Genomic DNA, 23791 nt, shown 5'->3' on the forward strand with positions numbered 1-23791 from the left:
ATCCGCCACAGGTATACATGTGTTCCCCATCCTGAACCCTCCTCCCTCCTCCCTCCCCATACCATCCCTCTGGGTCGTCCCAGTGCACCAGCCCCAAGCATCCAGTATCATGCACTGAACCTGGACTGGCGACTCGTTCCATATATGATATTATACGTATTTCAATGCCATTCTCCCAAATCATCCCACCCTCTCCCTCTCCCACAGAGTCCAAAAGACTGTTCTATACATCAGTGTCTCTTTTGCTGTCTCGTATACAGGGCTATTGTTACCATCTTTCTAAATTCCATATATATGCGTTAGTATACTGTATTGGTGTTTTTCTTTCTGGCTTACTTCACTCTGTATAATAGGCTCCAGTTTCATCCACCTCATTAGAACTGATTCAAATGTATTCTTCTCAATGGCTGAGTAATACTCCATTGTGTATAGGTACCACAGCTTTCTTATCCATTCATCTGCTGATGGACATCTAGGTTGCTTCCATGTCCTGGCTATTATAAACAGTGCTTCAGTGAACATTGGGGTACACGTGTCTCTTTCAATTCTGGTTTCCTCAGTGTGTATGCCCAGCAGTGGGATTGCTGGATCATAAGGCAGTTCTATTTCCAGTTTTTTAAGGAATCTACACACTGTTCTCCATAGTGGCTGTACTAGTTTGCATTCCTTCCCACCAACAGTGTAAGAGAGTTCCCTTTTCTCCACACCCTCTCCAGCATTTATTGCTTGTAGACTTTTGGATCGCAGCCATTCTGACTGGCGTGAAATGGTACCTCATTGTGGTTTTGATTTGCATTTCTCTGATAATAAGTGATGTTGAGCATCTTTTCATGTGTTTGTTAGCCATCTGTATGTCTTCTTTGGAGAAATGTCTATTTAGTTCTTTGGCCCATTTTTTGATTGGGTCATTTATTTTTCTGGAGTTGAGCTGTAGGAGTTGCTTGTATATTCTCGAGATTAGTTGTTTGTCCGTTGCTTCATTTGCTATTATTTTCTCCCATTCTGAAGGCTGTCTTTTCACCTTGCTTATAGTTTCCTTTGTTGTGCAGAAGTTTTTAAGTTTAATTAGGTCCCATTTGTTTATTTTTGCTTTTATTTCCAATATTCTGAGAGGTGGGTCATAGAGGATCTTGCTGTGATGTATGTCGGAGAGTGTTTTTGCCTATGTTCTCCTCTAAGAGTTTTATAGTTTCTGGTCTTATGTTTAGATCTTTAATCCATTTTGAGTTTATTTTTGTGCTCTAGTTTCATTCTTTTACAGGTGGTTGACCAGTTTTCCCAGCACCACTTGTTAAAGAGATTGTCTTTAATCCATTGTATATTCTTGCCTCCTTTGTCAAAGATAAGGTGTCCATATGTGCATGGATTTATCTCTGGGCTTTCTATTTTGTTCCATTGATCTATATTTCTGTCTTTGTGCCAGTACCATACTGTCTTGATGACTGTGGCTTTTTCGTAGAGCCTGAAGTCAGGCAGGTTGATTCCTCCAGTTCCATTCTTCTTTCTCAAGATAGCTTTGGCTATTCGAGGTTTTTTGTATTTCCATACAAATTGTGAAATTATTTGTTCTAGCTCTGTGAAGAATACCGTTGGTAGCTTGATAGGGATTGCATTGAATCTATAAATTGCTTTGGGTAGTATACTCATTTTCACTATATTGATTCTTCCAATCCATGAACATGGTATATTTCTCCATCTATTAGTGTCCTCTTTGATTTCTTTCACCAGTGTTTTATAGTTTTCTATATATACATCTTTAGTTTCTTTAGGTAGATATATTCCTAAGTATTTTATTCTTTCCATTGCAATGGTGAATGGAATTGTTTCCTTAATTTCTCTTTCTGTTTTCTAATTATTAGTGTATAGGAATGCAAGGGATTTCTGTGTGTTGATTTTATATCCTGCAACTTTACTATAATCATTGATTAGTTCTAGTAATTTTCTGGTGGAGTCTTTAGGGTTTTCTATGAAAAACTATTAAAAATTCCAACATATGGAGGCTGAACAACATGCTGCTGAATAACCAACAAATCACAGAAGAAATCAAAAAAGAAATCAAAATTTGCATAGAAACAAATGAAAATGAAAACACAACAACCCAAAACCTGTGGGACACTGTAAAAGCAGTCCTAAAGGGAAAGTTCATAGCAATACAGGCATACCTCAAGAAACAAGAAAAAAGTCAAATAAATAACCTAACTCTACACCTAAAGCAACTAGAAAAGGAAGAAATGAAGAACCCCAGGGTTAGTGGAAGGAAAGAAATCTTTAAAATTAGGGCAAAAATAAATGCAAAAGAAACAAAAGAGACTGTAGCAAAAATCAACAAAGCCAAAAGCTGGTTCTTTGAAAGGATAAATAAAATTGACAAACCATTAGCCAGACTCATCAAGAAACAAAGGGAGAAAAATCAAATCAATAAAATTAGAAATGAAAATGGAGAGATCACAACAGACAACACAGAAATACAAAGGATCATAAGAGACTACTATCAACAATTATATGCCAATAAAATGGACAATGTGGAAGAAATGGACAAATTCTTAGAAAAGTACAACTTTCCAAAACTGGACCAGGAAGAAATAGAAAATCTTAACAGACACATCACAAGCACAGAAATTGAAACTGTAATCAAAAATCTTCCAGCAAACAAAAGCCCAGGTCCAGATGGCTTCACAGCTGAATTCTACCAAAAATTTAGAGAAGAGCTAACACCTATCCTACTCAAACTCTTCCAGAAAATTGCAGAGGAAGGTAAACTTCCAAACTCATTCTATGAAGCCACCATCACCCTAATACCAAAACCTGACAAAGATCCCACAAAAAAAGAAAACTACAGGCCAATATCACTGAAGAACATAGATGCAAAAATCCTTAACAAAATTCTAGCAATCAGAATCCAACAACACATTAAAAAGATCATACACCATGACCAAGTGGGCTTTATCCCAGGGATGCAAGGATTCTTCAATATCCACAAATCAATCAATGTAATACACCACATTAACAAATTGAAAAATAAAAACCATATGATTATCTCAATAGATGCAGAGAAAGCCTTTGACAAAATTCAACATCCATTTATGATAAAAACTCTCCAGAAAGCAGGAATAGAAGGAACATACCTCAACATAATCAAAGCTATATATGACAAACCCACAGCAAACATTATCCTCAATGGTGAAAAATTGAAAGCATTTCCTCTAAAGTCAGGAACAAGACAAGGGTGCCCACTTTCACCATTACTATTCAACATAGTTTTGGAAGTTTTGGCCACAGCAGTCAGAGCAGAAAAAGAAATAAAAGGAATCCAAATTAGAAAAGAAGAAGTAAAACTCTCACTGTTTGCAGATGACATGATCCTCTACGTACTGAACTATTATAACAAACCACCCTTTGAAATCCACCCAGAACACTGTTCTTCCCTTTTTATAAGTTTCCTCAGGAGATATTTATGTCTAATCTTAGCACTAGTATGTCTCTTAAGCAATTGGCTTGTTTGAATCTTATACACATTGAATTGCTGGAAAAGTTGGAAGCAATGTGTAGATCAATAAAGCATTAATTTTTCATGCCATTAGTGGCTCCAGTTTATGTCCCACCTTTTTAAAATTTTTCTATCTACTTTCAAGTTATGTTATCTTGGATCCTTGTAAAATGATCATGAAATCCTTCTGGAACAAGATGAATTATAAGGAAATAGCTAAACAAGATTCCAAGCATTCAAATACATAGGACAGCTCACCATTTTTTTTATACAGTATTGTCACCAGGAGCTGCACATCAAAATCACTTTTGACGTTTTATACACACTCAGATGTCCAAGCCTCTCTCTAGACTTACTGAGGATCTTGAGGAAAGAGACCCAGAAATTAGTTTTGAAATAAACATAAAACTACACAAATTGTTCCATAAATAATGATAATTGATCAATTGCACTCCATCAAAATTAAGAATTTTTTGAAAATACTGTTAAGAGAATGAAAAGACAAGCCACAAAGAAGATAGTTGTGAATAATACATCAAATAAAGGACCTATATCCAGACTACATAAATAATTCTCAGAACTGAATAATATGAAGACAAACAATCCAGTACAAATACAAACAGAAGATCTAAATAACTATTTCATTAAAGAAGACATACAGATGGTAAATGAGCACATGAAATAATATTCACTATCTTTAGTTATTGTTGTTGTTCAGTTATGTTGCTCAGCTGTGTCCAACTCTTTGCAACCCCATGGACTGCAGCATGCCAGGCTTCCCTGTCTTTCACTATTTCCCAGAGTTTGCTCAAACTCATGTCCATTGAGTCAGTTAATCTTTACTTATTAGAGATATGCAAATTAAAACCACAATGCAAATTAAAACCATATCTATTAGAATGCCTAAAATTTAAAATCTGACAATACCAGGTATTGGTGAGGATGTGGAATAACTGGAACTCTCATTTGCTGCTGGTGGGAAAGTAAAACATTACAGCCATTTTGGAAAACAGTTTGGCGGTTTCTTAAAATGTTAAATTATACATGGTTATACATTTACCATGTTAAAGGCATACAGTCATACAAAGACTTGTAGTTGAATGTTAACAGAAGTTTTATTAGTAAAAGCCAAAACTGGAAACAACCCCAATGTCCATCAACAGGTAAATTAGACAAATTACAGTATATCCATAAAATGGAATACCACTCATCAATAAAAGAACTAAACTACTGATACACACTACAATATGAATGAATCTCAAAATAATTTTGTTTAATAAAAGAAGCCAAACAAAGGAAACATGCTGTATGATTCCATTTACATAAAATTCTAATAAACACAAACTGTAGTGATTCAAAAGCAGAGACATTACTTTGCCAACAAAGGTCCGTCTAGTCAAGGCTATGGTTTTTCCAGTGGTCATGTATGGATGTGAGAGTTGGACTGTGAAGAAAGCTGAGCGCCGAAGAATTGATGCTTTTGAACTGTGGTGTTGGAGAAGGCTCTTGAGAGTCCCTTGGACTGCAAGGAGATCCAACCAGTCCATTCTAAAGGAGATCAGTCCTGGGTGTTCATTGGAAGGACTGATGCTAAAGCTGAAGCTCCAATACTTTGGCCACCTCATGCGAAGAGTTGACTCATTGGAAAAGACTCTGATGCTGGGAGGGATTGTGGGCAGGAGGTGAAGGGGACGACAGAGGATGAGATGACTGGATGGCATCACCGACTCGATGGACATGGGTTTGGGTGACGTCCAGGAGTTGGTGATGGACAGGGAGGCCTGGCGTGCTGCAATTCATGGAGTCGCAAAGAGTCGGACACGACTGGGCAACTGAACTGAACTGAACTGAATCTATAGTGAACTGAATCTATAGAGGCAGATCAGCGGTTGCCTAGAGATGGAGGGAGGAAGAAGGGGTGCAGGGGAGGAATTAAAAAGGGACATAAGGAAACGTGGGGTGATAGAGATGTTCATAATTTTGACTGTGGTGATGATTTCATGGATGTAAACATATGTCAAAACCTATCAAATTACACACACTTAAGTGCAGTTTATTGTATGCAATTGCATCTCAATAAAACTCTTTTAAAAAACTGTATACATGGTCCTGATGAAGAACTAAGACTGAGAGCCACTGGTCTTCAGGATAAAATACTCCAAGTATGCCACTTAATACTTTCACAATCTTTTTATTCTACTTCTTTCAACTCTATCCAAACCATCCTGTGTTACTTACAACTTTTGAGTATGCCTTCTCCTTTGTGTCTCTGAGCCTTTGGACATGGTGCTTCCTCAGCCTGTAGGTCATCTTCTCTTCTCCATTTGTTAAATTTCTACCTATCCTTCAAAAGTCATCTAAAATGTCCCTAACTTCTGGGATATCCTCCAAACTCCCCCTACCTGTCCTTAGTCCCGTGTCCTAGGACACTCTTTGTTTAAGTACCACTATTTTCAAACTTACAGTGCAACAATTCCACATTTTCTGTACACATCATGCCCTGTAACCAGCCTGAGCAGCATTTCTCAACTTTTTAAAAAGACATGTTCTCTTTAATAAACATCAGGACTTTAGCCTTCAAAGTTATCCTTAATTCTGAGACTCTTTGCAACATCTGCATATACTTACTAGTCCCAAATTATTGTTCAAGCTTTAATTTCTGTTGTTCACATTGTGAAATACTTTTGTCCAAATAAAAAATGATATTGTATAATTTAATATACTTTAAGTTATACCTATTTTCCCTCCCTCCCGCTACCCTGGAGGTTCTGACATACATCCCTCTCAATCCCAGTCAACAAACATCACACTAAGGAAGAGGAATATGTCTTTTTCTTCTTTGAATCCCAATGTTGGATGCACAGTAAGGTTTGGAATGAAGGTTTGGAAAATCTAATTGAACTTATCCTTTAAGGGACAGAGAGAGACTGTTAGAATACATAATAGTAAAATTCATAAGAAGGTTCAGATCTAAGTGACAAAATTGTTATTGTTGTTTAGCTGCTAAGTCATGTCCAACTCTTTTGCAATCCCATGGGCTGTAGCCCACCAGGCCCTTCTGCCCATGGGAATTCCCAGACAAGAATACTGGAGTGGGTTGCTGTTTCCTTCTCCAGGGAATCTTCCCAACCCAAGGATTGAACCCATGTCTCCTGCATTGTAGTATTCTTTACCACTGAGCCATAAGGGACGCCCCAAATGACAAAATCAGTTCTGTTCAATCACTCAGTCATGTCCAACTCTTTGCGACCCTGTGGACTGCAGCACACCAGCTTCCCTGTCCATCACCAACTCCTGGAGCTTGCTCAAACTCATGTCCATCGAGTCAGTGATGACATTCAACCACCTCATCCTATGTTGTCCCCTTCTTCCCCTGCCTTTAATCTTGCCCAGCATAAGGGTCTTTTTTAATGAGTCAGTTCTTCACATCAGGTGGCCAAAGTATGGGAACTTCAGCTTCAGCATCAGTCCTTCCAATGAATATCCAGGACTGATTTCCTTAAGAATTGACTGGTTTGATCTCCTTGCAGTCCAAGGGACCCTCAAGAATTTTCTCCAACACCACAGTTCAAAAGCATCAATCTTTTGGTGCTCAGCTTTCTTTATAGTCCAAATCTCACATCCATACATGACTACTGGAAAAACCATAGCCTTGACTATACGGACTTTTGTCAGTAAATTAATGTCTCTGCTTTTTAATATGCTGTCTAGGTTGGTCATAACTTTTCTTCCAAGGAGCAAGCATCTTTTAATTTCATGGCTGCAGTCACCATCTGCAATGATTTTTGAAGCCCAAGAAAAGAAAGTCTGTCATGGTTTCCATTGTTTCCCTATTTGCCATGAAGGGATGGGACCAGATGCCATGATCTTCATTTTTTGAATGTCCAGTTTTAAGCCAACTTTTTCAGTCTCTTCTTTCACTTTCATCAAGAGGCTCTTTAGTTACTCTTCACTTTCTGCCATAAGGTTGTTGTCACCTACATATCTGAGGTTATTGATATTTCTCCCTGCAACCTTGATTCCAGCTTGTGCTTCATCCAGTCTGGCATTTCACATGATGTACTCTTCATTTAGGTTAAATAAGCAAGGTGACAATATACAGCCTTGACGTACTCCTTTCCCAATTTGGAATCATTGACTACAAGATGGCAGAGTAGAAGGACATGTGTTCATTTTCTCCTGTGAGAACTCCAAAATTGCAACTAACTGCTGAAAAACCATTGACAGGAGAATATTGGATTCCACCAAAAAAAGATACTCCACATCCAAGGGCAAAGGAGGAGCCCCAACAAGATGGTAGGAGGGGAAAAATGCATTTAGAATTGAACCTCATAGCCACCAGAGATGCTCTGAGGGCTCATAAAACACCTTGTGTGCACCAGGATGCAGGGAACCTATAAGAGACTAAGCCAGACCTGACTTTGAGTGTTGAGTGTTTCCTGCAGGGGCACAGGTCAGCAGTGGCCTGCTGCAGGGACAGGGGCTCTGCCTGCAGCAGACCTGAGAGGAACAGCATGTGAGCCCCACTACAGAGCCACTGAGCAGACAACCCACAAACTGGAGAGCAATTATACCAAAGAATTTCTGGCACTGTTGCGAAAGTTCTAGGGCCCACAACAGATTTCCCAACCTGTGAATTTGGCAAAGACACTGAAAATCCCCAGGGAATTTATTTGACTTTCTGAAGGCCACTGGAATTTGATTATAGAAATTCCACAGGACTGGGGAAATGGACTCTTGGAGGGCACAAACAAAACCTTGTGCACACCAGGACCCAGGAAAAAGCAGCAGTGACCCCAAAAGACACTGACCCCGACTTGCATGTGAGTGTCCAGGAGTCTCCAGTGGAGGTGTGGGTTGACAGTGCTCTGCCGTGGGGTCAGGGTCACTAAATACAACAGTTCTGGCATAAGTCCTTTTGAAGGGGGTCACCATTACGTCCATTACCCCTACCACAGTATGCTATGCTAAGTCACTTCAGTCGTTTCCAACTCTGTGCGACCCCATAGATGGCAGCCCACCAGGCTCCCCCGTCCCTGGGATTCTCCAGGCAAGAACACTGGAGTGGGCTGCCATTTCCTTCTCCAATGCATGAAAGTGAAAAGTGAAAGTGAAGTCGCTCAGTCGTGTCTGACTCTTAGCAACCCCATGGATTGCAGCCTTACACAAAACTACAGGGAGGGAACACAGCCCCACCCATCAACAGAAAATTGGATTAAAGGTTTCCTGAGCATGGCCCCATCCATCAGAGTAAGACCCAGATTCCCCCACAGCCAGTCCCTCCCATCAGGAAGCTTCCACGAGCCTCTTATCTTTATCCATCAGTGGGCAGACAGAATGGAAACCACAATTACAGACAACTAACCAAACTGATCACTTGGATCACAGCCTTGTCTAACTCAAAGAAATTATGAGCTATGCCATGTAGGGCCACTCAAGATGGATGGGTCATGGTGGAGAGTTCTGACAGAACATGGTCCACTGGAGAAGGATATGGCAAATCACTTCAGTATTCTTGCCTTGTGAATCCCAAGAACAGTATGAAAAGGCAAAAAGATATGACACTGAAAGATGAATTCCCCAGGACAGTAGATGCCCAATATGCTACTGGAGAAGAATGGAGAAATAGCGCCAGAAAGAATGAAGAGGCTGAGCCAAAGCAAAAACAATGCCTAGTTGTGGATGTGACTGGTGATGGAAGTAAGTCCAATGCTGTAAAGAACAATATTGTATACGAACCTGGAATAATATGTTCCATGAATCAAGGTAAATTGGAAGTGGTCAAACAGGAGATGGCAAGAATGAACATTGCATTAGGAATCAGTGAACTAAAATGGACTGGAATGGGTAAATTTAATTCAGATGACTATTATATCTACTACTGTGGGCAAGAATCCCTTAGAAGAAATGGAGTAGCACTCAGTAAACAAAAGAGTCTGAAATGCAGTACTTGGGGGCAATCTCAAAAACGACAGAATGAGAAGCAGAAGTTGAATGGTTCTGTGAAGACCTGCAAGACAGTCTAGAACTAACACCAAAAACAGATGTCCTTTTCATCATAGGGAACTGGAATGCAAAAGCAGGAAGTCAAGAGATACCTGGAGTAACAGGCAAGTTTGGCCTTGGAGTACAGAATGAAGCAGGACAAAGGCTAACAGAGTTTTGCCAGAGAAGGCACTGCTCATAGCAAACACCCTCTTCCAACAACACAAGAGAAGACTTTACACATGGACATCACCAGACGGTCAGTACCGAAATCAGACTGATTATATTCTTTGCAGCTGAATGGAGACGTTCTATACAGTCAGCAAAAACAAGACCAGGAGCTGACTGTGGCTCAGATCATGAACTCCTTATGCCAAATCAGACTTAAACTGAAGGAAGTAGGGAAAACTACTAGGCCCTTAAGGTATGACCTAAATCAAATCCCTTATGATTATACAGTGGAAGTGACAAATAGATTCAAGGGATTAGATTTGATAGAGTGACTGAAAAACTATGGACAGCAGTTCATGACATTGTACAGGAGGTGATGATCAAAACCATCCCCAAGAAAAAGAAATGCAAAAAGGCAGAATGGCTGTCTGAGGAGGCCTTACAAATAGCTGAGAAAAGAAGAGAAGCAAAAGGCAAAGGAGAAAAGGAAAGATATACCCATTTGAATGCAGAGTTCCAAAGAGTAGCAAGGAGAGATAGATAGCCTTCCTAAGTGAACAATGCTGAGAAAGAGAGGAAAAAAATACCATGGGAAAGACTACAGATCTCTTCAAGAAAATTAGAGATACCAAGGGAACACTTCATGCCAAGATGGGCTCGATAAAGGACAGAAATGGTGTGGACCTAACAGAAGCAGAAGATATTAGGAAGAGGTGGCAAAAATACACAGAAGAACTGTACAAAAAAGATCTTCATGACCTAGAGTTAGACATCTTGGAGTGTGAAGTCAAATGGGCCTTAGGAAGCATCATTATGAACAAAGCTAGTGGAGGTGATGGAATTTGAGCTATTTCAAATCCTGAAAGATGATGCTGTGAAAGTGCTGTACTCAATATGCCAGCCGATTTGGAAAACTCAGCGGTGGCCACAAGACTGGAAAAGGTCAGTGTTCATTCCAATCCCAAAGAAAGGCAATGCCAAAGAACCTTAAAACTATTGCACAGTTGCACTCATCTCACATGCTAGCAAAGTAATGCTCAAAATTCCGCAAGCTAGACTTCAACTGTATGTGAACCAAGAACTTCCAGATGTTCAACCTGGATTTAGACAAGGCAGAGGAACCAGATTCCAGAAAAACTTCTGCTTTATTGACTATGCTAAACCCTTTGACTGTGTAGATCGCAACAAACTGTGGAAAATTCTGAAAGAGGTGGGAATACCAGACCACCTTACGTGCCTCATGAGAAATCTGTATGCAAGTCAAGAAGCAATAATTAGAATGGACCATGGAACAACAGACTGGCTGAAAATTGGAAAAAGTGTACATCAAGTGACAAAATACATATAGAGAAATCACCAGGATCAAGCAGGTATCCTTCCAAGAATTTGGAAGACCATTAGAAACTATGAAAATACTAGACTGTTTTCCATAATGTCTAATGTGTGTTATCAATAAACACTACTTTATGGGAGGATGAACTGCTATGGCATCCAACCATAAAACAGGCTTCCCATACGGCACCAATGGTAAAAGAACCCACCTGCCAATGCAGGAGATGTAAGAGATGCAGGTTAGATTCCTGGGTCAGGAAGATCCCCTGGAAAAGGGTAGGCAACCCTCTCCAGTTTTCTTGTATGGAGAATCCCATAGATGGAGGAGCCTGGCGGGCTATCGATTGCAAAGAATCAGATACAACTGAAGCAGCTTAGCATGCATGCATGCACCAACCATAAAACATACTTTTGAAAGCAAACAAAAACTTACATTTTGGAGGAGGCTCAGGTAATAACAGACTACCTCTATTGGAGGTAATTGGAATCTCACTTCCATTCCTGTAGTAAAAGTTAGGCTCTTAGAGTACTTAGATAGTAAAGTTGTGAAGGAGCCAAAATAAAATTTCTGAGAAATAAGGCATCTGCTTGTCCTGGCATATTCTGATTTTGCAGGAGTCTCAGAGGCAACACACTGCAGCCGTGGTTGAGTGGGCCTGTTCAACCCTTGTCTGGCAGGGAGGGGCATCTACACCTCCTGCCTGAAGATAAACCATGATCTCTCAGCAAGCGTGTATTTCCTTGGGGCAGAGAATGGGGCTTGATGGCAATTAAGTACAGTGTGAGGAACAAATAGTAAATGTTTCCCATTCTTTAGTGCAAAAACGGGAGGCAGTTTTACAAATCTTTCAAATCACTTTCTCAGATGAACAAAAAACACTTGAAAAAACTTTATTCAGTTTCATCTAATCCACTGTGTGAGCATGGAGCTTTAAAGCTTAGTATGGTTTCATGATAAATAAAATCTATATGTCTGAATCATCCTTTCATTTCTTTTTCAAAAATGAGTCCAAGAACTAGTCTTTAGAATCAAGACATTGTCCTCATCTTTAGCATACTTTCTTAATTATTAGCTTCCTTGGAGTTCTAGGTATACAAAGACAAAAAACACAGAGTTCCTGACTTCCTGTTGCTCACAATCTTTCCCACAACTACCTGTAATATTTCCACAGCTGTTTTTTAGGTGCCAAACAAGTTAGGGAACTTAGTCTTTTACTCTTATTTCCAACCCCATGCCCTGCACTCAGGTTTTCTGTGATGCACAGCTGTTTACCTGTCTTGTATAAGTTGAAAACGTGTATGTCAAAGAGTGACTGTCAGTCACTGATATTTCTAATCCTTGGTACAGTTCAATACATTTCTGTTTAATAAATGAATATTATGTCTCTCACATTACTCTTTGAGAAACTTCCAATTACCATTTAAAAAAAGCTAATGGAAAGTGTTCTCCTGTGGCTCATGGGAGACTGTATCTGCCACAATATAATGTGGAAAGAACTGATAGGATATTCTGCTCTTTACCAGGATACCCTGCTGAATGTTATTTTTCCTGTTACATATTTTTCCTTCTAAGCACTGAACTCTCAAGGACATTCTTGGCCTAATCAGAAATAGGGACTAAAGTGTAACAAATGGAGGGCAACTTCAGGAGGAAAATCACAATATTTAATTCAGCCCATAAGATATAATTCAAGACAGCTGCTGCTTTGTGTAACAATAGCGGTCTTCTCAGGACAACACATCTTTCTTTGTTTCCTAGCACTGATGGCTAATATAAGCACAGCCTGGAGAACAACATTTATTATAGTAACTAACTTCAGGTAGGACAGAAGTGATAATGAAAATAAATAGGTAGCTAGACTCCAGCGTATTTAAGCTTTTTAGGTTCTAAAAAAAAGAACAACAAAAACAAAAACCCAACAACAACATGTGGGACATAAAACTAGATCGAGTAGTCATTTCGCATTTTTTCCTCCACAAAGAAAACCACTGCAGAAAAAGATGGGATTTCTACTCACAGTTGAAATTGAGCCAACAATGAAAAATTGAAGAATCATGTTTGTTACAGAATTAGTTTGAGAAGAGTTCATTGCACTTTAAGCTGTTCAGCTTAATTAGTGTTATTTATGGGTAAGACTCCACTGTTTCTTTCCTACATCATTTTCAAACTTAAAAATGCCAACTTGGTATTTTCTGGGCATATGCATCATCAGACACTCCTGTCCATGTTGCATATGTCACACAGGCCAAAGATGTGCACCCAGAAACGTGGGAATGGGACAGATGTGGGGTGACTTGGGAAGACAAAGAGAAGGAAGGGGTAGAAAGGTACACTTAAGTGCCTACTACATGCCAGGCACTCTGCAAGATAATTTATGCATTATCCAAAAGCTGGCCAATCTCCTCTTCTCTCCCACCCAAGGTTTTCCATTTAGTAGGAGTAGTGTGACTACTTGGAGAAGGCAATGGCAACCCACTCCAGTACTCTTGCCTGGAAAATCCCATGGACGGAGGAGCCTGGTGGGCTGCAGACCATGGGGTCGCTAGGAGTTGGACGCAACTGAGCAACTTCACTTTCACTTTTCAGTTTCATGCATTGGAGAAAGAAATGGCAACCCACTCCAGTGTTCTTGCCTGGAGAATCCCAGGGACGGGGGAGCCTGGTAGGCTGCCCTCTATGGGGTTGCACAGAGTCGGACAGGACTGAAGCGACTTAGCAGCAGCAGCAGCAGTGTGACTACTAATGGCATCATGCTACAGGAATCACCAGGCCAATTAATCCCAGGCATTCTCAAGTTGTGGAGAGAAGATACACTATGTCCACAGAAATGGTACATTTGACTTTCATACCCTGAAGAGGAATTTATGGCAGTCTTATTTCATAGAGATTGCTGCTTGCACTGGTAAGGGAAGCTCCAAGAAGGTTTTCTCCCCCTCTGCATTTGTTAAATCTCAAATATCTTCAGGTTAAAATAATCTTTATACAAAAGTACTCTTAAAATGGCATACTCTGATCCACTTTAACAATGAACCCAAAGCAATCAATCCACAGACAATCTATGGCATGATGTATATGTATGTATGTGTGTGCACACATATGTGTATGTAGACATGTGTGTGTGATGCACGTGTGTGCACACACATGCACGCAAAACAACGTCTGGGTAATGCAGAGGGAATTGATTAGTTTGCCTACAAAGCTCTTTCTTACCCTCTTCTGGGTGTTAATTCTTCCTTGAAGCTGTAGGTGAAGGGTCACTTTCCTACAAAGAAGTCTAGCCTTCTGTGACTATCCCAGCACCAACTGCTAGCACCATTTCTCGTCTGCAGTGTTGCTTTTGCTCGTGCAGCTTGTTGTTTGTTGGATTAGTACCTAACTCCCTTCTACATTAACTCCATGAAAGCAGTGACCATGTCTTTTCCCTCATAGTTGTATATCCAGCATCTGGCACTGACCTTGAGACATAATATATTGGCAATAAATATTTGTTGAGTGAACAAACACAGGAGTTTTAACAAGGGAGAGTATGGAAGACACTGAAGTGAGGCAGAGTTAAGGCAGACTGGGGTTGTCACCAAGGTGCTCTGAGCAGCCAGGGGTCAGCAGGAAGGTGCCAGGAAAGGATCTCTGAAGCAGGTAGTGCCATGTGTTCAGTCATGTCCAACTCTTTGTGACCCCATGGACTCCGCCAGGCTCCTCTGTCCATGGGACTTTTCAGCAAGAATACTGAAGTGGGTTGCCATTTTCTCCTCCAGGGAATCTTCCTGACCCAGAGGTCAAACCCATGTCGCCTGTGTCTCCTGCATTGCTGGGGATTCTTTGCCCACTGAACCACTGGGGAAGCCTGTGAAGCAGACAGAAAGGCACTCAAAGAAAGACAAGGAATCCCAAAGACAAACTTTGGCTCAACATGAAATAACGTCTTAGGTCAGCTGGTATGCAAAATGTCTTTTGAAAATGATAAAATGAATCTTCTTTAGATAGCAGAATTTTGGTATAAGAAAATGTATGTTCAAAAACCTTCTGATTCTTTCTATAATACTAATTGAATAAATTCAGTTCAGTTCAGTTCAGTTGCTCAGTCGTGTCCGACTCTTTGTGACCCCATGAATCGCAGCACGCCAGGCCTCCCTGTCCATCACCAACTCCAGGAGTTCACTCAAACTCACGTCCATCGAGTCAGTGATGCCATCCAGCCATCTCATCCTCTGTCATCCTCTTCTCCTCCTGCCCTCAATCCCTCCCAGCATCAAATTAGTAAATGACAAACATAATGAAAGCTGACTCTTAAAAGATGATTTTTTAAAGATCTGAACTTTTGGAGAAAAAAGTCTATTAAAAAAAAATGCAGCTTCTAGAAGGAAGCCCAGACAAAGATCTTTCTATAATAAGGAAAGACAGTGAAGTAACAAGCAACTCAGAATTTAGACCTAGTTGCAGGGAGAAATATCAATAACCTCAGTATACAGATGACACCACCCTTATGGCTGAAAGTGAAGAGGAACTAAAAAGCCTCTTGATGAAGGTGAAAGAGGAGAGTGAAAAAGTTGGCTTAAAACTCAACATTCAGAAAACTAAGATCATGGCATCTGGTCCATCACTTCATGGGAAATAGATGGGGAAACAGTGGAAACAATGTCAGACTATATTTTTTTGGGCTCCAAAATCACTGCAGATGGTGATTGCAGCCATGAAATTAAAAGACGCTTACTCCTTGGAAGGAAAGTTATGACCAACCTAGATAGCATATTCAAAAGCAGAGACATTACTTTGCCAACAAAGGTTCGTCTAGTCAAGGCTATGGTTTTTCCAGTGGTCATGTATGGATGTGAGAGTTGGACTATGAAGAAAGCTGAGCACCAAAGAATTGATGCTTTTGAACTGTGGTGTTGGAGAAGACTCTTGAGAGTCCCTTGGACTGCAAGGAGATCCAACCAGTCCATTCTGAAGGAGATCAGCCCTGGGATTTCTTTGGAAGGAATGATGCTAAAGCTGAAACTCCAGCACTTTGGCCACCTCATGCGAAGAGTTGTCTCATTGGAAAAGACTCTGATGCTGGGAGGGATTGTGGGCAGGAGGAGAAGGGGACGACAGAGGATGAGACGGCTGGATGGCGTCACTGACTCGATGGACGTGGGTCTGAGTGAACTCCGGGAGTTGGTGATGAACAGGGAGGCCTGGCGTGCTGCGATTCATGGGGTCGCAAAGAGCCAGACACGACTGAGTGACTGAACTGAACTGACCCAACATAAATGTTATTAGTAAACTGAAATATTTTAAGATTCTTGTATTCTTATAAACTGAAAAAAACCATGCATACAGTTGTATTGAAGTACTTGAATCAAATTTCAGTACTGAAATTGTACAAGGAGCTGATATGTTTAAGAAATAGGGTTGAAAATAGGCAAAACTCTGTGTGAATCCTGACACGTTGGATGAGATTCTTAACCTCTGAAAGTCTCAGTTCCTTAATATAGACTTAGACCATGAACATAATTATGGTACCTCACAAAGTCATAAAGATGAAAGGAGACAACATATAAAAAGAGCTTGACTGTGCTTAGCATATGAGGGTTAAATATGTGCTAATCATTGTGAAGTAACTGAAACTATGCCTTTAAACATTTAAAAATAGTTCTCAAAAACTTATTTCTCCATCAGATTTGCTCTTCAATTTCACTGAGTTGGGTTTTTTCTCATCCATAAGAAGAATATTTAAATATATTCTTATTTTTCCTATCAAAGTTAGCAAAAATGTGTTCTATAGGCACATAGGAGAGAATTTCTCTTTTCTCCTTCCCAGGTTGCTTCTTGTACTGGAGGAATTATTTCCTCTCTCCTTTTCTTCTCCTTTGCTTTCTGAATACACCTAGGCTGACTGCTTGGCTAGAGTTCACACTCACTGACTCCCTGTCACTGGTGTGGAGAGCTGAACTCATTCATTATTGAAGAAGGGTAGAGAGTCATCTTTTAATCAGTACTTTGAAAGGATACTAACTTGGCATTTATAAATTAACAATCTATAAATATTACATTATACATACTTACTCTTCTGTTTTAGTATTTCTAAAGTTCTTAATGCAATCATCCTGTAGATAATTTTTTCCTAGAGTGCTATATTTTAGGAAAGGTTTATCATGTTCCTCTGTTCTCCTCAGTTTTTTTTTTTTTAAGCTTAAAGTTAGGCATCTTCCAGATGCAAGCATGCTTCAACTTATCTGAAGTTCAAGAACCACTAGTACCTTCAATTCCTTTCCTGTCCCCTAATCTGAACCTTACAAGGTTTAACTTAGGTCACAGGGAGCAACTTGAACTGTTTAACACTGGGTTTTTATATGATTATATAGCAAGCTAAAGACATTTTAAAAATACATCAAGACAGAATGATGATGATAACTATATATATATATATATATAGAGAGAGAGAGAGAGAGAGAGAGAGAGAGAGATTAGGAAAAACAGAATACATACTTAGTAGCACAGTTCCCTGTTTTGAAAGCAAGATTAATCATACTAACCTGGCTTAGCTAAATGTCTTTTGAAAGGTGTATGTTTTTCACAGACGGATCCCTTATTCTAAATTTTTATGTTCCCATTTCATTTTTTTCTCTGTGTGAAAATCAAGTAAGGAGATAATGAATATGCAAATTAAAAAATTCAGTCCCCCTATAGACCATTTTTAAGTGAATGACTCTACACAGTTTTGAAGAAGGCACCTAAGTAAATATTTTGATCTAGACTTTCAGGAGTCCTGGAGAAATTTTAATGGCTAGGATTTGCACATGATATTGCTGGTGCCAAATATATCTGTTGCCTCCTTGGATCCTGATCTGCATCCTTTCTTCTATGAAAATGGTGAACTTTAACCTGTCTGCCCCTCACTTTGTTTCCAATAAGGTGAGAAGCAAGTCTGTCACTGACCAGCCACTTCAATGACTACGTCTAAGACACTGAACTGTTTCATCAAGTAACACAGACATGACATAAAGTATGATCAGAGATAACAGTATGAAAAAAATCTAAACTGTATGCACTGATGTTGTTACTCATAATTTGAAAAAGCATGATTCATACTCTCAAGAGATATAAAACTGCATAAATGTGATCACCCCAAGCACAGGGAATTTTAGCTTTTGGTACTTGATATATTTCAAGTGCCTAGAACAGTTTCTGGCAAATAAACAGATGTTCAATAGATATGTCAAATGAATGATCAACACAATATAAATGAAGAAAGGGCATCACTCCTAGTAGGTTCTTGCATTCCTTGATTCATGATTACTCTAGCTCTCTCCTATGAGTACAACTGCTGTGCCTTTTAAAAAATTACATGAACTAGTATATTCTGGAATCTTGAGGAAAATCAACACAGAACCAGTAAATTTAAATAAGAGAAAGAAAATACAGTACTCATAGTCTTACAGAATGAGATATTAGGAACTGAAAATAAAAATTTAGAACCGAGCATCTGAGATGGGGCCCTAAGAGCAAGGGTGACTCAGGGAACAAAGAGGCAGGCATCCAAGACAAATGTTACCTACTTTGTAATATTCCTCATGGCCACTTGGATTCCCACATCACAAGCAAAGTGTGTTTAAACAAGTAGAAAAATAGAATGAGAAATTCTACCTATTCCTATTGGTAAAACAACTGGACAAGAACAGATGAAAAATGTGTTGATTGGAGAAGATTTGTTTTTATCTTAGACCAGAGTAATTTTTACTTTCTTTTAAAAAATCATCCTATTAATAAAGGGGACTTAAGTTGTGAAAATCAAATGTGTGACTTATTTTCATTGGCTGTTACAGAATAGACTTTTTAAAAAGATATATTTTTAACAAGTATACATCAGAGCAGCATTACCTAAAAGTGGAGGTAAACTTGAGGACTGACCATAATCCAACTCTGTCAATTAAGATGATAGTAAATAAAAGCAATTACTAGACTATGGAACCAAAATACTAAGTCAATTTGATTAGTTCACTTGAGGGCCAGTATCATTAGCTCTTTCTCTCTTAACCTTAGATAGAACTTATGATCTCTAGCATGTCTGCAGATGCATGTTGCAACACTTTACAACCAGAATAATTACACAGCCCTTTCAGACACATGTACAAACAAGTAGTATTTTCCAAACCATGATGTTCCAGACAGGCAAATATTACAAAAAAAAAAAAACAAAAATGAGCAATACATCATTGATGGGTATGACCCACAGGACATTAGCCAATGCACTTTCCAATAAGAAGTCTGATCAACACATGTCATAGGAAACAGGAGAATTTTCTCAGCAACTTTTCCAACTTCATATTTTCACACTTGAGAAAAACATATGGTTCTGTACTTAACAGACTTAGCAGAAGTGGGAGGCCTATAAAAACTGCTTGCAGCCATGACTCAGAGTATATCTTCAGGGTTTCTTCCAGAACTCTCTTAAGGACTTCCTCATTTTCTAATGCTAAAAACAGATATTGTCCTATTTTATTCACTTGTATCATTATTCATTATGATCAGCATGAAACTTATTAGAAGAACATTTCTATTTTTACCCAGAGAAATAAACCATCACAGTTCAGTTGTAGAACTATTTTTTTTTTAAAGAAAAAGAAATAGTCTGCTTTCTTGTTGTTATTACTTTTTGTTATACTAATTCTGAAATGGTTTTCAAAAATAATTAGGTATACACAAATTTCACCTGCCTTGGCTATCCTCATATTTTCAAATCTCCTTTCTTTCTTTGCCTCTCCAACCATATTGCCTTCTCTCCTGACATTGCCAGACTTCAGTATCACATGCAACTGTCTGTACAGTGTACCTGTAATTCTGGCCACTCAGATCCTAAACATAGATCCTCAGGCAAGAACCACAATAGAAATCAGACAAATAAAGCAAAAACAAAAAACTAACGAAACAAAACCAAAGAGCACAGGGTGGAGATCAGGGCCAGAGGATGTAGTGGAAAGAGGTGCAAATCTGGGCATGATCTAGGAGCCTAGCAGTTGGTTCTGGGACACTGGGTCCATATTAACATCCCTAATGGGATTTCATGTCCCACTAGAGTTGATGCAAGGACAAATCACAGACTACAGAAGCCTATATTCTTTCTGTATTATCTCATGCATCTCCTTAATCCCAGAAAAACAAATGGGACAGGACTGTTTTATAGTTTTTCTTACTGACTGCATTAAATTCTTTGTGAAGCTAATGAAGTTTAAGCTTTAGGACCCTTCACTTGTACAGACTTGGGAGGGCTCTAGCAACATGCTCACATACTGGTCAAATACTTGGCAAACTTTGCAAAACTGAGGTATTCTACTGCCTACACAACCAAAGTAAAAGTACCCCCACTAGAGCTTCTCATACTTTTGCTTATGGTAAAGTAACTGCATGTAGATTCAACTAAAGGAAATCTGAGTTGGAAATATATCTAGTTTGGGTTTAATTGGAATGTTCATGTGCTCTACAGTCACTTCTGAGTACGTGTAAGTTTTTGCTAGCCATCTCAATGTAGGAATGCCTCCCGGGAATATTCCTAACTCATCCATGACATCAGTTGTATCATGGCCCTAAGGTAAAGGGGCCAGAGAGTGTATCATGTTGTGAACAGGTCCCAAAGTAGCCAGAACAGAAGTATACAATTAGTGGAAGAAAAACTAGATTTGAAATGTATGGAAACAGAAGCTAGTCTGGGGGAAATTGTTCTAGTCATTAGATGTGTATCATTACAAGTGGAAGATTTAATTCTAACCAATGTTAGACAAAATAGAAGTTCTCTTCTGTACAAATGAACTTGACAGTGTCACTTGTATAATTATAAATACACTATACACTTTTTTCCATTTTAGTGAAAATCAGGCAAAATAGAATTTATCATTATTCTGGTATTTATGGGGAACAAACCTGTAGCAGTATTACAAATTTCTGTGTAGTATTTAATGCATCTCAAAGTATTAGCATATAAATACACTAACAAAAGATTTAAATTCTTTGCTGATCTGATATAAAATACTGAATCAATAAAGATATTGTAAAACTCATAACATGGGAAGAAATATTTGCAAGTCGAATGGCCGATAGGCAGTTAATATCTAACATATATAAATAGCTCATAGAACTCAACATCACAAAAGCAAACAATCCAATTAAAAAATGAGCAGAAGAAATGAATAGACATTTTTCCAAACAGGAAATGCAGATAGCCAACAGGCACATGAAAAGATGTTCAACAATGGTAATCATCAGGGAAATTAAATTCAAAACTTCTCACCTATCAGTATGGCTAAGCATCAAAAAGAGCACAAATAACAAATGCTGGGGAGAATTTGGAGAAAAGGGGATCCTTGTACACTATGGGTGGGAATGTAAATTAGTGCAACAACTGTGGAAAGCAGTATGGAGGTTTATTTAAAAACTAAAAATAAAACTACCATATGACTCAGCAAAATTTCATTACTGGGTATATATTAATAAAAACCCTAAAAACAAAAAACACTAATTCAAAAAGGTATAAGCACCTCACTGTTCATAGCAGCATTATTTACAATTGCCAAGATATGAAAGCAAACCTAAGTGTCTGTCCATTAACAGATGAATGGACAGAGATATAGGATATGTATATCATATATAGCACATATATATCCTATATATATATATGAATGAAATTTTGCCATTTGCAAGGATACGGATGAACTTGGAGGGATATTATACAAAGTAAAATAAGTCAGTCAGACAAATACTGTGTGGTGTCACATGTGGAATTTAAAAAACATAACAAGCTAGCAGCTATAACAAAAAAGAAACAGAGTTACAGACATAGAGAACAAACTAGGGGTTACCAGTGGTGAGAAGGAAGAGGGAGGGATACCATACGGGTAGAGGCTTAAGAGGTGCAAATCATTAGGTATAAAATAAGCTACAAGGATATATTATAAACACAGGGAATATAGCCAGTAATTTACAATAACTAAACTATAAATGGAGTATATAACCTTTAAAATTGTAAATAGTGAATAACTATATTGTACACCAGTAACTTATATAATATTGTACATCAGCTATACTTCAATTTTAAAAAACCTTGTAAGATACCACTACAATGAGGATATCATTGACAATTCAGAGTATTAAGATTAGTCACTGTATAAGAATTGAAATTCTTCAAATTTTATTGCTTACATGTGAAGAAAATTTAATAGAGGCTTTTTCTAAATCTTAAAAATGTGGGTTTGTTTTTTTTTTTGGCCAAGCCAGGCAACAGGGGTTGAACCTATGCCCTCTGCATTGGGAGTGTGGAATCTTAACTCCTGGTCCATCAGGGAAATCCTTTTTAAAATTTTTCCAAATGTTAAAAACTTACATAACATTACTAATAATGAGTAGTGAGGCTGAAAGAAATTTTTGTAAACTTTTAATTTAAAAAATTATATTGATCAACCATGCTAGAGGTCTCTCCATTATTTCTATAGAAAAAATTGTTTGTATAGACATAATTATTCTATAGAATAATTAAGCTTTTATAATTAAGAATAAGCTTTTAAAAACTTAAATTTGTCATGATTTCTTTATTTTCATGGGCTTCTCTGGTGGCTCAGTGGTAAAGAATCTGACTGTAACGCAGGAGACACAGGAGACGTATGTTCAATCTCTGTGTCGGGAAGATCCCCTGGAGAAGGAAATGGCAACCCACTCCAGTATTCTTGCCAGGAAAATCCAATGGACAGAGGAGCCTGGTGGGCTACAGTCCATGGGGTTATAAAGAGTCAGACACAACTGAGCACAAGCATTCATTTTCACACCTGTTTTTGGTTTGTAATTTAATATTGTTTTTTAAAAGAAGAACTCCAAATTATACAAGTTTCAGGTCACACAAAACATGGATCTGCCTCTGCCAGTGCCTGACTCAGAACCTGGCATATTAGATGTTTGTCAGAAGAATACACAGGAAGGGCTACTGGCCCAAGAACGGTGACACTCAGCTTAGTGAAGGAGAAGTCAGTATATGCTGAAATTCTTTAGAGTATCCAGCCTCCAGGCTTGAGCACTTTGGGATATGATGGTACTACACCTGCCAGTAGAAAATCTGGACCCAGTTAGTGGGAAGCCAAGATGGCAGAGGCAGAGAAAATGAAGCTGGAACCTGCCATATTGTTTCACAGTCAAGAAAGAATTTTTTTCCTTGTGTGTTCATTTTTTTTTTTTTTTTTGAGCAGCTTGAATCTTTACTTATTTATTTTTTAACACCCAAACCATTTTTATTGGGGTATAGCCAATTAACAATGTTGTGGCAGTTTCAGGTGAACAGTGAAGGGATTCAGACATACATATACATGTATCCATTCTCCCCCAAACCCCACTCTCATCCAGCCTGGCACATAACACTGAGCAGAGTTCCATGTACTATACAATAGATCTTTGTTTGCTATCCATTTTAAATATAGCAGTGTGTACATGACCTTCCCAAAGTCTCTAACTATCCCTTCCCCCCAGCAACCATAAGTTTGTTTTCTAAGTCTGTGAGTCTCTTTCTGTTTTGTAAGTTAACTTGTATCATTTATTTTGAGATTCAACATATAAGGGATGTTATATGATATTTCTCCTTTGTCTGACTTACTTCACTCAGTATGACACTCTAATTCCATCCATGTTGCTGCAAATGGCGTTATTTCATTCTTTTTAACGGCTGAGTAATATTCCATCACATATAGGTAGTACATCTTATATATCCATTCCTCTGTCGATGGACACTTAGTTTGCTTCCATGTCTTGGCTATTACAAATAGTGCTACAATAAACATTGGATGCATGTGTCTTTTCAG

This window comes from Bubalus kerabau, chromosome 11 (genome assembly GCF_029407905.1).
Source record: "Bubalus kerabau isolate K-KA32 ecotype Philippines breed swamp buffalo chromosome 11, PCC_UOA_SB_1v2, whole genome shotgun sequence".
NCBI lineage: Eukaryota > Metazoa > Chordata > Mammalia > Artiodactyla > Bovidae > Bubalus > Bubalus kerabau.